This window comes from Pseudophryne corroboree, chromosome 11 (genome assembly GCF_028390025.1).
Source record: "Pseudophryne corroboree isolate aPseCor3 chromosome 11, aPseCor3.hap2, whole genome shotgun sequence".
Lineage (NCBI taxonomy): Eukaryota > Metazoa > Chordata > Amphibia > Anura > Myobatrachidae > Pseudophryne > Pseudophryne corroboree.
This window is the reverse complement of record NC_086454.1, coordinates 179,023,526-179,036,429: the sequence shown is the minus strand read 5'-3', so window position 1 is coordinate 179,036,429 and position 12,904 is coordinate 179,023,526. Positions and strand designations below refer to the sequence as shown.

Sequence of the window (12,904 nt, the reverse complement as noted above, 5' to 3'; positions counted from 1 at the left end):
TGGTTCTGCGAGGAGACCTGCAAAACATGCACTGTGTGGGGTTCTGAGAACCAAGTTTGAAAACCTGTGGAATAGACCAATAAAAAACCTAATATATTTTAAATGATTATTATTTGATAAAATGTCCGTAAAATGTACAATACAGTTCATGAGCACTAGTGTTGGCATGGTGTGATGTTAAAGGCTTTGATTTCTGATTAATTTAGTACAAGATCAAAAGTCCTTGACACCTATATTTGACATTAAACTATACTAGCTATTATATTTCACAAAGTTTACATATTAATATTGAAGCAAATTAAAATAAAATGTATCAGATATTTCTGCCAACAGGAAAAATGTTTTGATTTCCAAGTAGCACCATCCAATTGAGGTCAGGTAGTTGTGGCCGAGTGGTTAAGGCGATGGACTTGAAATCCATTGGGGTTTCCCCGCGCAGGTTCAAATCCTGCCAGCTATGTACTGCTTTTTATGCATGTAGAAAGCTAAGCTCATTTGTCCTTGATAACTTTATTTTCCATGAAACTAAAGTAGCTTTTACATTTCCCAAAGTTTAACTTACTGTAAAAGCTACCAAAAAAGGAAAACATTGATTTTGCACACAGCTTGTCAGTGAAACAACATTAAGGTAGTTGTTGCCGAGTGGTTAAGGTGATGGACTCAAAATCCATTTGCTTTTTAAGCTGGTTTAAAAACGAAATGCATTAAAGATGAAGAGAATCAAAGCATGTTATGTTTAAGAATTGAGTTCTCAATCTCAGCTTAGCTCACCTACATATATATCCTGTTTTACAATGGACTTCTTTTTAAACCATATAATCTCAGACAGTGTCTTCCTGCATTCTATGTACATGCTTGTGACCTTGTATAAATGTTTCTCAGTGGCAACTTGTGCATGCAGATTCTTTCTATCTGGATTTACAGCTGTAGAGATGTAATGAAAGGTAAGAAATAATGCCTGGTAATCAACAAACTATTAATTGTGCAGTGTCAGTTGTTCTAATTCCAAACTTTATTAAGGAATAGACCATAAGTTCTCAAACTCAGTCCTCTGGACCCCACACAGTGTATGATTTGCAGGTAACCCAGCAGGTGCATATGTGTATTAATTACTCACTGACACATTTTAAAAAGTCCACTTGTGGAGCTAATTATTTACTTGTGGTTCTGCGAGGAGACCTGCAAAACATGCACTGTGTGGGGTTCTGAGAACCAAGTTTGAGAACCTGTGGAATAGACCAATAAAAAACCTAATATATTTTAAATGATTATTATTTGATAAAATGTCCGTAAAATGTACAATGCAGTTCATGAGCACTAGTGTTGGCATGGTGTGATGTTAAAGGCTCTGATTTCTAATTAATTTAGTACAAGATCAAAAGTCCTTGACACCTATATTTGACATTAAACTATACTAGCTATTATATTTCACAAAGTTTACATATTAATATTGAAGCAAATTAAAATAAAATGTATCAGATATTTCTGCCACCAGGAAAAATGTTTTGATTTCCAAGTAGCACCATCCAATTGATGTCAGGTAGTTGTGGCTGAGTGGTTAAGGCGATGGACTTAAAATCCATTGGGGTTTCCCCGCGCAGGTTCAAATCCTGCCAGCTACATACTGCTTTTTATGCATGTAGAAAGCTAAGCTCATTTGTCCTTGATAACTTTATTTTCCATGAAACTAAAGTAGCTTTTACATTTCCCAAAATTTAACTTACTGTAAAAGCTACCAAAAAAGGAAAACATTGATTTTGCACACAGCTTGTCAGTGAAACAACATTAAGGTAGTTGTGGCCGAGTTGTTAAGGTGATGGACTCAAAATCCATTTGCTTTTCAAGCTGGTTTAAAAACGAAATGCATTCAAGATTAAGAGAATCAAAGCATGTTATGTTTAAGAATTGAGTTCTCAATCTCAGCTTAGCTCACCTACATATATATCCTGTTTTACAATGGACTTCTTTTTAAACCATATAATCTCAGACAGTGTCTTCCTGCATTCTATGTACATGCTTGTGACCTTGTATAAATGTTTCTCAGTGGCAACTTGTGCATGCAGATTCTTTCTATCTGGATTTACAGCTGTAGAGATGTAATGAAAGGTAAGAAATAATGTCTGTTAATCAACAAACTATTAATTGTGCAGTGTCAGTTGTTCTAATTCCAAACTTTATTAAGGAATAGACCATAAGTTCTCAAACTCAGTCCTCTGGACCCCACACAGTGTATGATTTGCAGGTAACCCAGCAGGTGCATATGTGTATTAATTACTCACTGACACATTTTAAAAAGTCCACTTGCGGAGCTAATTATTTACTTGTGGTTCTGCGAGGAGACCTGCAAAACATGCACTGTGTGGGGTTCTGAGAACCAAGTTTGAAAACCTGTGGAATAGACCAATAAAAAACCTAATATATTTTAAATGATTATTATTTGATAAAATGTCCGTAAAATGTACAATACAGTTCATGAGCACTAGTGTTGGCATGGTGTGATGTTAAAGGCTCTGATTTCTAATGAATTTAGTACAAGATCAAAAGTCCTTGACACCTATATTTGACATTAAACTATACTAGCTATTATATTTCACAAAGTTTACATATTAATATTGAAGCAAATTAAAATAAAATGTATCAGATATTTCTGCCAACAGGAAAAATGTTTTGATTTCCAAGTAGCACCATCCAATTGAGGTCAGGTAGCTGTGGCCGAGTGGTTAAGGCGATGGACTTGAAATCCATTGGGGTTTCCCCGTGCAGGTTCAAATCCTGCCAGCTACATACTGCTTTTTATGCATGTAGAAAGCTAAGCTCATTTGTCCTTGATAACTTTATTTTCCATGAAACTAAAGTAGCTTTTACATTTCCCAAAGTTTAACTTACTGTAAAAGCTACCAAAAAAGGAAAACATTGATTTTGCACACAGCTTGTCAGTGAAACAACATTAAGGTAGTTGTTGCCGAGTGGTTAAGGTGATGGACTCAAAATCCATTTGCTTTTCAAGCTGGTTAAAAACGAAATGCATTAAAGATGAAGAGAATCAAAGCATGTTATGTTTAAGAATTGAGTTCTCAATCTCAGCTTAGCTCACCTACATATACATCCTGTTTTACAATGGACTTCTTTTTAAACCATATAATCTCAGACAGTGTCTTCCTGCATTCTATGTACATGCTTGTGACCTTGTATAAATGTTTCTCAGTGGCAACTTGTGCATGCAGATTCTTTCTATCTGGATTTACAGCTGTAGAGATGTAATGAAAGGTAAGAAATAATGTCTGGTAATCAACAAACTATTAATTGTGCAGTGTCAGTTGTTCTAATTCCAAACTTTATTAAGGAATAGACCATAAGTTCTCAAACTCAGTCCTCTGGACCCCACACAGTGTATGATTTGCAGGTAACCCAGCAGGTGCATATGTGTATTAATTACTCACTGACACATTTTAAAAAGTCCACTTGTGGAGCTAATTATTTACTTGTGGTTCTGCGAGGAGACCTGCAAAACATGCACTGTGTGGGTTCTGAGAACCAAGTTTGAGAACCTGTGGAATAGACCAATAAAAAACCTAATATATTTTAAATGATTATTATTTGATAAAATGTCCGTAAAATGTACAATACAGTTCATGAGCACTAGTGTTGGCATGGTGTGATGTTAAAGGCTCTGATTTCTAATTAATTTAGTACAAGATCAAAAGTCCTTGACACCTATATTTGACATTAAACTATACTAGCTATTATATTTCACAAAGTTTACATATTAATATTGAAGCAAATTAAAATAAAATGTATCAGATATTTCTGCCACCAGGAAAAATGTTTTGATTTCCAAGTAGCACCATCCAATTGAGGTCAGGTAGTTGTGGCCGAGTGGTTAAGGCGATGGACTTGAAATCCATTGGGGTTTCCCCGTGCAGGTTCAAATCCTGCCAGCTACGTACTGCTTTTTATGCATGTAGAAAGCTAAGCTCATTTGTCCTTGATAACTTTATTTTCCATGAAACTAAAGTAGCTTTTACATTTCCCAAAATTTAACTTACTGTAAAAGCTACCAAAAAAGGAAAACATTGATTTTGCACACAGCTTGTCAGTGAAACAACAATAAGGTAGTTGTGGCCGAGTGGTTAAGGTGATGGACTCAAAATCCATTTGCTTTTCAAGCTGGTTTAAAAACGAAATGCATTCAAGATGAAGAGAATCAAAGCATGTTATGTTTAAGAATTGAGTTCTCAATCTCAGCTTAGCTCACCTACATATATATCCTGTTTTACAATGGACTTCTTTTTAAACCATATAATCTCAGACAGTGTCTTCCTGCATTCTATGTACATGCTTGTGACCTTGTATAAATGTTTCTCAGTGGCAACTTGTGCATGCAGATTCTTTCTATCTGGATTTACAGCTGTAGAGATGTAATGAAAGGTAAGAAATAATGTCTGGTAATCAACAAACTATTAATTGTGCAGTGTCAGTTGTTCTAATTCCAAACTTTATTAAGGAATAGACCATAAGTTCTCAAACTCAGTCCTCTGGACCCCACACAGTGTATGATTTGCAGGTAACCCAGCAGGTGCATATGTGTATTAATTACTCACAGACACATTTTAAAAAGTCCACTTGTGGAGCTAATTATTTACTTGTGGTTCTGCGAGGAGACCTGCAAAACATGCACTGTGTGGGGTTCTGAGAACCAAGTTTGAGAACCTGTGGAATAGACCAATAAAAAACCTAATATATTTTAAATGATTATTATTTGATAAAATGTCCGTAAAATGTACAATGCAGTTCATGAGCACTAGTGTTGGCATGGTGTGATGTTAAAGGCTCTGATTTCTAATTAATTTAGTACAAGATCAAAAGTCCTTGACACCTATATTTGACATTAAACTATACTAGCTATTATATTTCACAAAGTTTACATATTAATATTGAAGCAAATTAAAATAAAATGTATCAGATATTTCTGCCACCAGGAAAAATGTTTTGATTTCCAAGTAGCACCATCCAATTGATGTCAGGTAGTTGTGGCTGAGTGGTTAAGGCGATGGACTTAAAATCCATTGGGGTTTCCCCGCGCAGGTTCAAATCCTGCCAGCTACATACTGCTTTTTATGCATGTAGAAAGCTAAGCTCATTTGTCCTTGATAACTTTATTTTCCATGAAACTAAAGTAGCTTTTACATTTCCCAAAATTTAACTTACTGTAAAAGCTACCAAAAAAGGAAAACATTGATTTTGCACACAGCTTGTCAGTGAAACAACATTAAGGTAGTTGTGGCCGAGTTGTTAAGGTGATGGACTCAAAATCCATTTGCTTTTCAAGCTGGTTTAAAAACGAAATGCATTCAAGATGAAGAGAATCAAAGCATGTTATGTTTAAGAATTGAGTTCTCAATCTCAGCTTAGCTCACCTACATATATATCCTGTTTTACAATGGACTTCTTTTTAAACCATATAATCTCAGACAGTGTCTTCCTGCATTCTATGTACATGCTTGTGACCTTGTATAAATGTTTCTCAGTGGCAACTTGTGCATGCAGATTCTTTCTATCTGGATTTACAGCTGTAGAGATGTAATGAAAGGTAAGAAATAATGTCTGGTAATCAACAAACTATTAATTGTGCAGTGTCAGTTGTTCTAATTCCAAACTTTATTAAGGAATAGACCATAAGTTCTCAAACTCAGTCCTCTGGACCCCACACAATGTATGATTTGCAGGTAACCCAGCAGGTGCATATGTGTATTAATTACTCACTGACACATTTTAAAAAGTCCACTTGTGGAGCTAATTATTTACTTGTGGTTCTGCGAGGAGACCTGCAAAACATGCACTGTGTGGGGTTCTGAGAACCAAGTTTGAGAACCTGTGGAATAGACCAATAAAAAACCTAATATATTTTAAATGATTATTATTTGATAAAATGTCCGTAAAATGTACAATACAGTTCATGAGCACTAGTGTTGGCATGGTGTGATGTTAAAGGCTCTGATTTCTAATTAATTTAGTACAAGATCAAAAGTCCTTGACACCTATATTTGACATTAAACTATACTAGCTATTATATTTCACAAAGTTTACATATTAATATTGAAGCAAATTAAAATAAAATGTATCAGATATTTCTGCCACCAGGAAAAATGTTTGGATTTCCAAGTAGCACCATCCAATTGAGGTCAGGTAGTTGTGGCCGAGTGGTTAAGGCGATGGACTTGAAATCCATTGGGGTTTCCCCGCGCAGGTTCAAATCCTGCCAGCTACGTACTGCTTTTTATGCATGTAGAAAGCTAAGCTCATTTGTCCTTGATAACTTTATTTTCCATGAAACTAAAGTAGCTTTTACATTTCCCAAAATTTAACTTACTGTAAAAGCTACCAAAAAAGGAAAACATTGATTTTGCACACAGCTTGTCAGTGAAACAACATTAAGGTAGTTGTGGCCGAGTGGTTAAGGTGATGGATTCAAAATCCATTTGCTTTTCAAGCTGGTTTAAAAACTTAATGCATTCAAGATGAAGAGAATCAAAGCATGTTATGTTTAAGAATTGAGTTCTCAATCTCAGCTTAGCTCACCTACATATATATCCTGTTTTACAATGGACTTCTTTTTTAACCATATAATCTCAGACAGTGTCTTCCTGCATTCTATGTACATGCTTGTGACCTTGTATAAATGTTTCTCAGTGGCAACTTGTGCATGCAGATTCTTTCTATCTGGATTTACAGCTGTAGAGATGTAATGAAAGGTAAGAAATAATGTCTGTTAATCAACAAACTATTAATTGTGCAGTGTCAGTTGTTCTAATTCCAAACTTTATTAAGGAATAGACCATAAGTTCTCAAACTCAGTCCTCTGGACCCCACACAGTGTACGATTTGCAGGTAACCCAGCAGGTGCATATGTGTATTAATTACTCACTGACACATTTTAAAAAGTCCACTTGTGGAGCTAATTATTTACTTGTGGCTCTGCGAGGAGACCTGCAAAACATGCACTGTGTTGGGTTCTGAGAACCAAGTTTGAAAACCTGTGGAATAGACCAATAAAAAACCTAATATATTTTAAATGATTATTATTTGATAAAATGTCCGTAAAATGTACAATGCAGTTCATGAGCACTAGTGTTTGCATGGTGTGATGTTAAAGGCTCTGATTTCTAATTAATTTAGTACAAGATCAAAAGTCCTTGACACCTATATTTGACATTAAACTATACTAGCTATTATATTTCACAAAGTTTACATATTAATATTGAAGCAAATTAAAATAAAATGTATCAGATATTTCTGCCACCAGGAAAAATGTTTTGATTTCCAAGTAGCACCATCCAATTGATGTCAGGTAGTTGTGGCTGAGTGGTTAAGGCGATGGACTTAAAATCCATTGGGGTTTCCCCGCGCAGGTTCAAATCCTGCCAGCTACATACTGCTTTTTATGCATGTAGAAAGCTAAGCTCATTTGTCCTTGATAACTTTATTTTCCATGAAACTAAAGTAGCTTTTACATTTCCCAAAATTTAACTTACTGTAAAAGCTACCAAAAAAGGAAAACATTGATTTTGCACACAGCTTGTCAGTGAAACAACATTAAGGTAGTTGTGGCCGAGTTGTTAAGGTGATGGACTCAAAATCCATTTGCTTTTCAAGCTGGTTTAAAAACGAAATGCATTCAAGATTAAGAGAATCAAAGCATGTTATGTTTAAGAATTGAGTTCTCAATCTCAGCTTAGCTCACCTACATATATATCCTGTTTTACAATGGACTTCTTTTTAAACCATATAATCTCAGACAGTGTCTTCCTGCATTCTATGTACATGCTTGTGACCTTGTATAAATGTTTCTCAGTGGCAACTTGTGCATGCAGATTCTTTCTATCTGGATTTACAGCTGTAGAGATGTAATGAAAGGTAAGAAATAATGTCTGTTAATCAACAAACTATTAATTGTGCAGTGTCAGTTGTTCTAATTCCAAACTTTATTAAGGAATAGACCATAAGTTCTCAAACTCAGTCCTCTGGAACCCACACAGTGTATGATTTGCAGGTAACCCAGCAGGTGCATATGTGTATTAATTACTCACTGACACATTTTAAAAAGTCCACTTGTGGAGCTAATTATTTACTTGTGGTTCTGCGAGGAGACCTGCAAAACATGCACTGTGTGGGGTTCTGAGAACCAAGTTTGAAAACCTGTGGAATAGACCAATAAAAAACCTAATATATTTTAAATGATTATTATTTGATAAAATGTCCGTAAAATGTACAATACAGTTCATGAGCACTAGTGTTGGCATGGTGCGATGTTAAAGGCTCTGATTTCTAATGAATTTAGTACAAGATCAAAAGTCCTTGACACCTATATTTGACATTAAACTATACTAGCTATTATATTTCACAAAGTTTACATATTAATATTGAAGCAAATTAAAATAAAATGTATCAGATATTTCTGCCAACAGGAAAAATGTTTTGATTTCCAAGTAGCACCATCCCATTGAGGTCAGGTAGTTGTGGCCGAGTGGTTAAGGCGATGGACTTGAAATCCATTGGGGTTTCCCCGTGCAGGTTCAAATCCTGCCAGCTACGTACTGCTTTTTATGCATGTAGAAAGCTAAGCTCATTTGTCCTTGATAACTTTATTTTCCATGAAACTAAAGTAGCTTTTACATTTCCCAAAGTTTAACTTACTGTAATAGCTACCAAAAAAGGAAAACATTGATTTTGCACACAGCTTGTCAGTGAAACAACATTAAGGTAGTTGTTGCCGAGTTGTTAAGGTGATGGATTCAAAATCCATTTGCTTTTCAAGCTGGTTTAAAAACTTAATGCATTCAAGATGAAGAGAATCAAAGCATGTTATGTTTAAGAATTGAGTTCTCAATCTCAGCTTAGCTCACCTACATATACATCCTGTTTTACAATGGACTTCTTTTTAAACCATATAATCTCAGACAGTGTCTTCCTGCATTCTATGTACATGCTTGTGACCTTGTATAAATGTTTCTCAGTGGCAACTTGTGCATGCAGATTCTTTCTATCTGGATTTACAGCTGTAGAGATGTAATGAAAGGTAAGAAATAATGTCTGGTAATCAACAAACTATTAATTGTGCAGTGTCAGTTGTTCTAATTCCAAACTTTATTAAGGAATAGACCATAAGTTCTCAAACTCAGTCCTCTGGACCCCACACAGTGTATGATTTGCAGGTAACCCAGCAGGTGCATATGTGTATTAATTACTCACTGACACATTTTAAAAAGTCCACTTGTGGAGCTAATTATTTACTTGTGGTTCTGCGAGGAGACCTGCAAAACATGCACTGTGTGGGTTCTGAGAACCAAGTTTGAGAACCTGTGGAATAGACCAATAAAAAACCTAATATATTTTAAATGATTATTATTTGATAAAATGTCCGTAAAATGTACAATACAGTTCATGAGCACTAGTGTTGGCATGGTGTGATGTTAAAGGCTCTGATTTCTAATTAATTTAGTACAAGATCAAAAGTCCTTGACACCTATATTTGACATTAAACTATACTAGCTATTATATTTCACAAAGTTTACATATTAATATTGAAGCAAATTAAAATAAAATGTATCAGATATTTCTGCCACCAGGAAAAATGTTTTGATTTCCAAGTAGCACCATCCAATTGAGGTCAGGTAGTTGTGGCCGAGTGGTTAAGGCGATGGACTTGAAATCCATTGGGGTTTCCCCGTGCAGGTTCAAATCCTGCCAGCTACGTACTGCTTTTTATGCATGTAGAAAGCTAAGCTCATTTGTCCTTGATAACTTTATTTTCCATGAAACTAAAGTAGCTTTTACATTTCCCAAAATTTAACTTACTGTAAAAGCTACCAAAAAAGGAAAACATTGATTTTGCACACAGCTTGTCAGTGAAACAACAATAAGGTAGTTGTGGCCGAGTGGTTAAGGTGATGGACTCAAAATCCATTTGCTTTTCAAGCTGGTTTAAAAACGAAATGCATTCAAGATGAAGAGAATCAAAGCATGTTATGTTTAAGAATTGAGTTCTCAATCTCAGCTTAGCTCACCTACATATATATCCTGTTTTACAATGGACTTCTTTTTAAACCATATAATCTCAGACAGTGTCTTCCTGCATTCTATGTACATGCTTGTGACCTTGTATAAATGTTTCTCAGTGGCAACTTGTGCATGCAGATTCTTTCTATCTGGATTTACAGCTGTAGAGATGTAATGAAAGGTAAGAAATAATGTCTGGTAATCAACAAACTATTAATTGTGCAGTGTCAGTTGTTCTAATTCCAAACTTTATTAAGGAATAGACCATAAGTTCTCAAACTCAGTCCTCTGGACCCCACACAGTGTATGATTTGCAGGTAACCCAGCAGGTGCATATGTGTATTAATTACTCACAGACACATTTTAAAAAGTCCACTTGTGGAGCTAATTATTTACTTGTGGTTCTGCGAGGAGACCTGCAAAACATGCACTGTGTGGGGTTCTGAGAACCAAGTTTGAGAACCTGTGGAATAGACCAATAAAAAACCTAATATATTTTAAATGATTATTATTTGATAAAATGTCCGTAAAATGTACAATGCAGTTCATGAGCACTAGTGTTGGCATGGTGTGATGTTAAAGGCTCTGATTTCTAATTAATTTAGTACAAGATCAAAAGTCCTTGACACCTATATTTGACATTAAACTATACTAGCTATTATATTTCACAAAGTTTACATATTAATATTGAAGCAAATTAAAATAAAATGTATCAGATATTTCTGCCACCAGGAAAAATGTTTTGATTTCCAAGTAGCACCATCCAATTGATGTCAGGTAGTTGTGGCTGAGTGGTTAAGGCGATGGACTTAAAATCCATTGGGGTTTCCCCGCGCAGGTTCAAATCCTGCCAGCTACATACTGCTTTTTATGCATGTAGAAAGCTAAGCTCATTTGTCCTTGATAACTTTATTTTCCATGAAACTAAAGTAGCTTTTACATTTCCCAAAATTTAACTTACTGTAAAAGCTACCAAAAAAGGAAAACATTGATTTTGCACACAGCTTGTCAGTGAAACAACATTAAGGTAGTTGTGGCCGAGTTGTTAAGGTGATGGACTCAAAATCCATTTGCTTTTCAAGCTGGTTTAAAAACGAAATGCATTCAAGATGAAGAGAATCAAAGCATGTTATGTTTAAGAATTGAGTTCTCAATCTCAGCTTAGCTCACCTACATATATATCCTGTTTTACAATGGACTTCTTTTTAAACCATATAATCTCAGACAGTGTCTTCCTGCATTCTATGTACATGCTTGTGACCTTGTATAAATGTTTCTCAGTGGCAACTTGTGCATGCAGATTCTTTCTATCTGGATTTACAGCTGTAGAGATGTAATGAAAGGTAAGAAATAATGTCTGGTAATCAACAAACTATTAATTGTGCAGTGTCAGTTGTTCTAATTCCAAACTTTATTAAGGAATAGACCATAAGTTCTCAAACTCAGTCCTCTGGACCCCACACAATGTATGATTTGCAGGTAACCCAGCAGGTGCATATGTGTATTAATTACTCACTGACACATTTTAAAAAGTCCACTTGTGGAGCTAATTATTTACTTGTGGTTCTGCGAGGAGACCTGCAAAACATGCACTGTGTGGGGTTCTGAGAACCAAGTTTGAGAACCTGTGGAATAGACCAATAAAAAACCTAATATATTTTAAATGATTATTATTTGATAAAATGTCCGTAAAATGTACAATACAGTTCATGAGCACTAGTGTTGGCATGGTGTGATGTTAAAGGCTCTGATTTCTAATTAATTTAGTACAAGATCAAAAGTCCTTGACACCTATATTTGACATTAAACTATACTAGCTATTATATTTCACAAAGTTTACATATTAATATTGAAGCAAATTAAAATAAAATGTATCAGATATTTCTGCCACCAGGAAAAATGTTTGGATTTCCAAGTAGCACCATCCAATTGAGGTCAGGTAGTTGTGGCCGAGTGGTTAAGGCGATGGACTTGAAATCCATTGGGGTTTCCCCGCGCAGGTTCAAATCCTGCCAGCTACGTACTGCTTTTTATGCATGTAGAAAGCTAAGCTCATTTGTCCTTGATAACTTTATTTTCCATGAAACTAAAGTAGCTTTTACATTTCCCAAAATTTAACTTACTGTAAAAGCTACCAAAAAAGGAAAACATTGATTTTGCACACAGCTTGTCAGTGAAACAACATTAAGGTAGTTGTGGCCGAGTGGTTAAGGTGATGGATTCAAAATCCATTTGCTTTTCAAGCTGGTTTAAAAACTTAATGCATTCAAGATGAAGAGAATCAAAGCATGTTATGTTTAAGAATTGAGTTCTCAATCTCAGCTTAGCTCACCTACATATATATCCTGTTTTACAATGGACTTCTTTTTTAACCATATAATCTCAGACAGTGTCTTCCTGCATTCTATGTACATGCTTGTGACCTTGTATAAATGTTTCTCAGTGGCAACTTGTGCATGCAGATTCTTTCTATCTGGATTTACAGCTGTAGAGATGTAATGAAAGGTAAGAAATAATGTCTGTTAATCAACAAACTATTAATTGTGCAGTGTCAGTTGTTCTAATTCCAAACTTTATTAAGGAATAGACCATAAGTTCTCAAACTCAGTCCTCTGGACCCCACACAGTGTACGATTTGCAGGTAACCCAGCAGGTGCATATGTGTATTAATTACTCACTGACACATTTTAAAAAGTCCACTTGTGGAGCTAATTATTTACTTGTGGCTCTGCGAGGAGACCTGCAAAACATGCACTGTGTTGGGTTCTGAGAACCAAGTTTGAAAACCTGTGGAATAGACCAATAAAAAACCTAATATATTTTAAATGATTATTATTTGATAAAATGT

At 35.2% G+C, this 12,904-nt stretch overlaps 11 non-coding genes across 11 annotated transcripts; all 11 read left to right on the top strand.

The window, feature by feature from the left end:
- The first annotated feature begins 378 nt into the window (after positions 1-378).
- TRNAS-UGA (transfer RNA serine (anticodon UGA)) lies at positions 379-460 on the top strand. Its single transcript has one exon. It is a non-coding gene; the product is annotated as a tRNA-Ser (tRNA).
- A 1,080-nt stretch (positions 461-1,540) lies between these two features.
- TRNAL-UAA (transfer RNA leucine (anticodon UAA)) lies at positions 1,541-1,622 on the top strand. Its single transcript has one exon. It is a non-coding gene; the product is annotated as a tRNA-Leu (tRNA).
- Positions 1,623-2,702: 1,080 nt separating this feature from the next.
- Positions 2,703-2,784, top strand: TRNAS-UGA (transfer RNA serine (anticodon UGA)). The gene has a single exon. It is a non-coding gene; the product is annotated as a tRNA-Ser (tRNA).
- Positions 2,785-3,862: 1,078 nt separating this feature from the next.
- TRNAS-UGA (transfer RNA serine (anticodon UGA)) lies at positions 3,863-3,944 on the top strand. Its single transcript has one exon. It is a non-coding gene; the product is annotated as a tRNA-Ser (tRNA).
- Positions 3,945-5,024: 1,080 nt separating this feature from the next.
- TRNAL-UAA (transfer RNA leucine (anticodon UAA)) lies at positions 5,025-5,106 on the top strand. The gene has a single exon. It is a non-coding gene; the product is annotated as a tRNA-Leu (tRNA).
- A 1,080-nt stretch (positions 5,107-6,186) lies between these two features.
- Positions 6,187-6,268, top strand: TRNAS-UGA (transfer RNA serine (anticodon UGA)). The gene has a single exon. It is a non-coding gene; the product is annotated as a tRNA-Ser (tRNA).
- Positions 6,269-7,348: 1,080 nt separating this feature from the next.
- Positions 7,349-7,430, top strand: TRNAL-UAA (transfer RNA leucine (anticodon UAA)). Its single transcript has one exon. It is a non-coding gene; the product is annotated as a tRNA-Leu (tRNA).
- Positions 7,431-8,510: 1,080 nt separating this feature from the next.
- TRNAS-UGA (transfer RNA serine (anticodon UGA)) lies at positions 8,511-8,592 on the top strand. Its single transcript has one exon. It is a non-coding gene; the product is annotated as a tRNA-Ser (tRNA).
- Positions 8,593-9,671: 1,079 nt separating this feature from the next.
- On the top strand, positions 9,672-9,753 carry TRNAS-UGA (transfer RNA serine (anticodon UGA)). The gene has a single exon. It is a non-coding gene; the product is annotated as a tRNA-Ser (tRNA).
- Positions 9,754-10,833: 1,080 nt separating this feature from the next.
- Positions 10,834-10,915, top strand: TRNAL-UAA (transfer RNA leucine (anticodon UAA)). Its single transcript has one exon. It is a non-coding gene; the product is annotated as a tRNA-Leu (tRNA).
- A 1,080-nt stretch (positions 10,916-11,995) lies between these two features.
- Positions 11,996-12,077, top strand: TRNAS-UGA (transfer RNA serine (anticodon UGA)). The gene has a single exon. It is a non-coding gene; the product is annotated as a tRNA-Ser (tRNA).
- Positions 12,078-12,904: the final 827 nt, after the last annotated feature.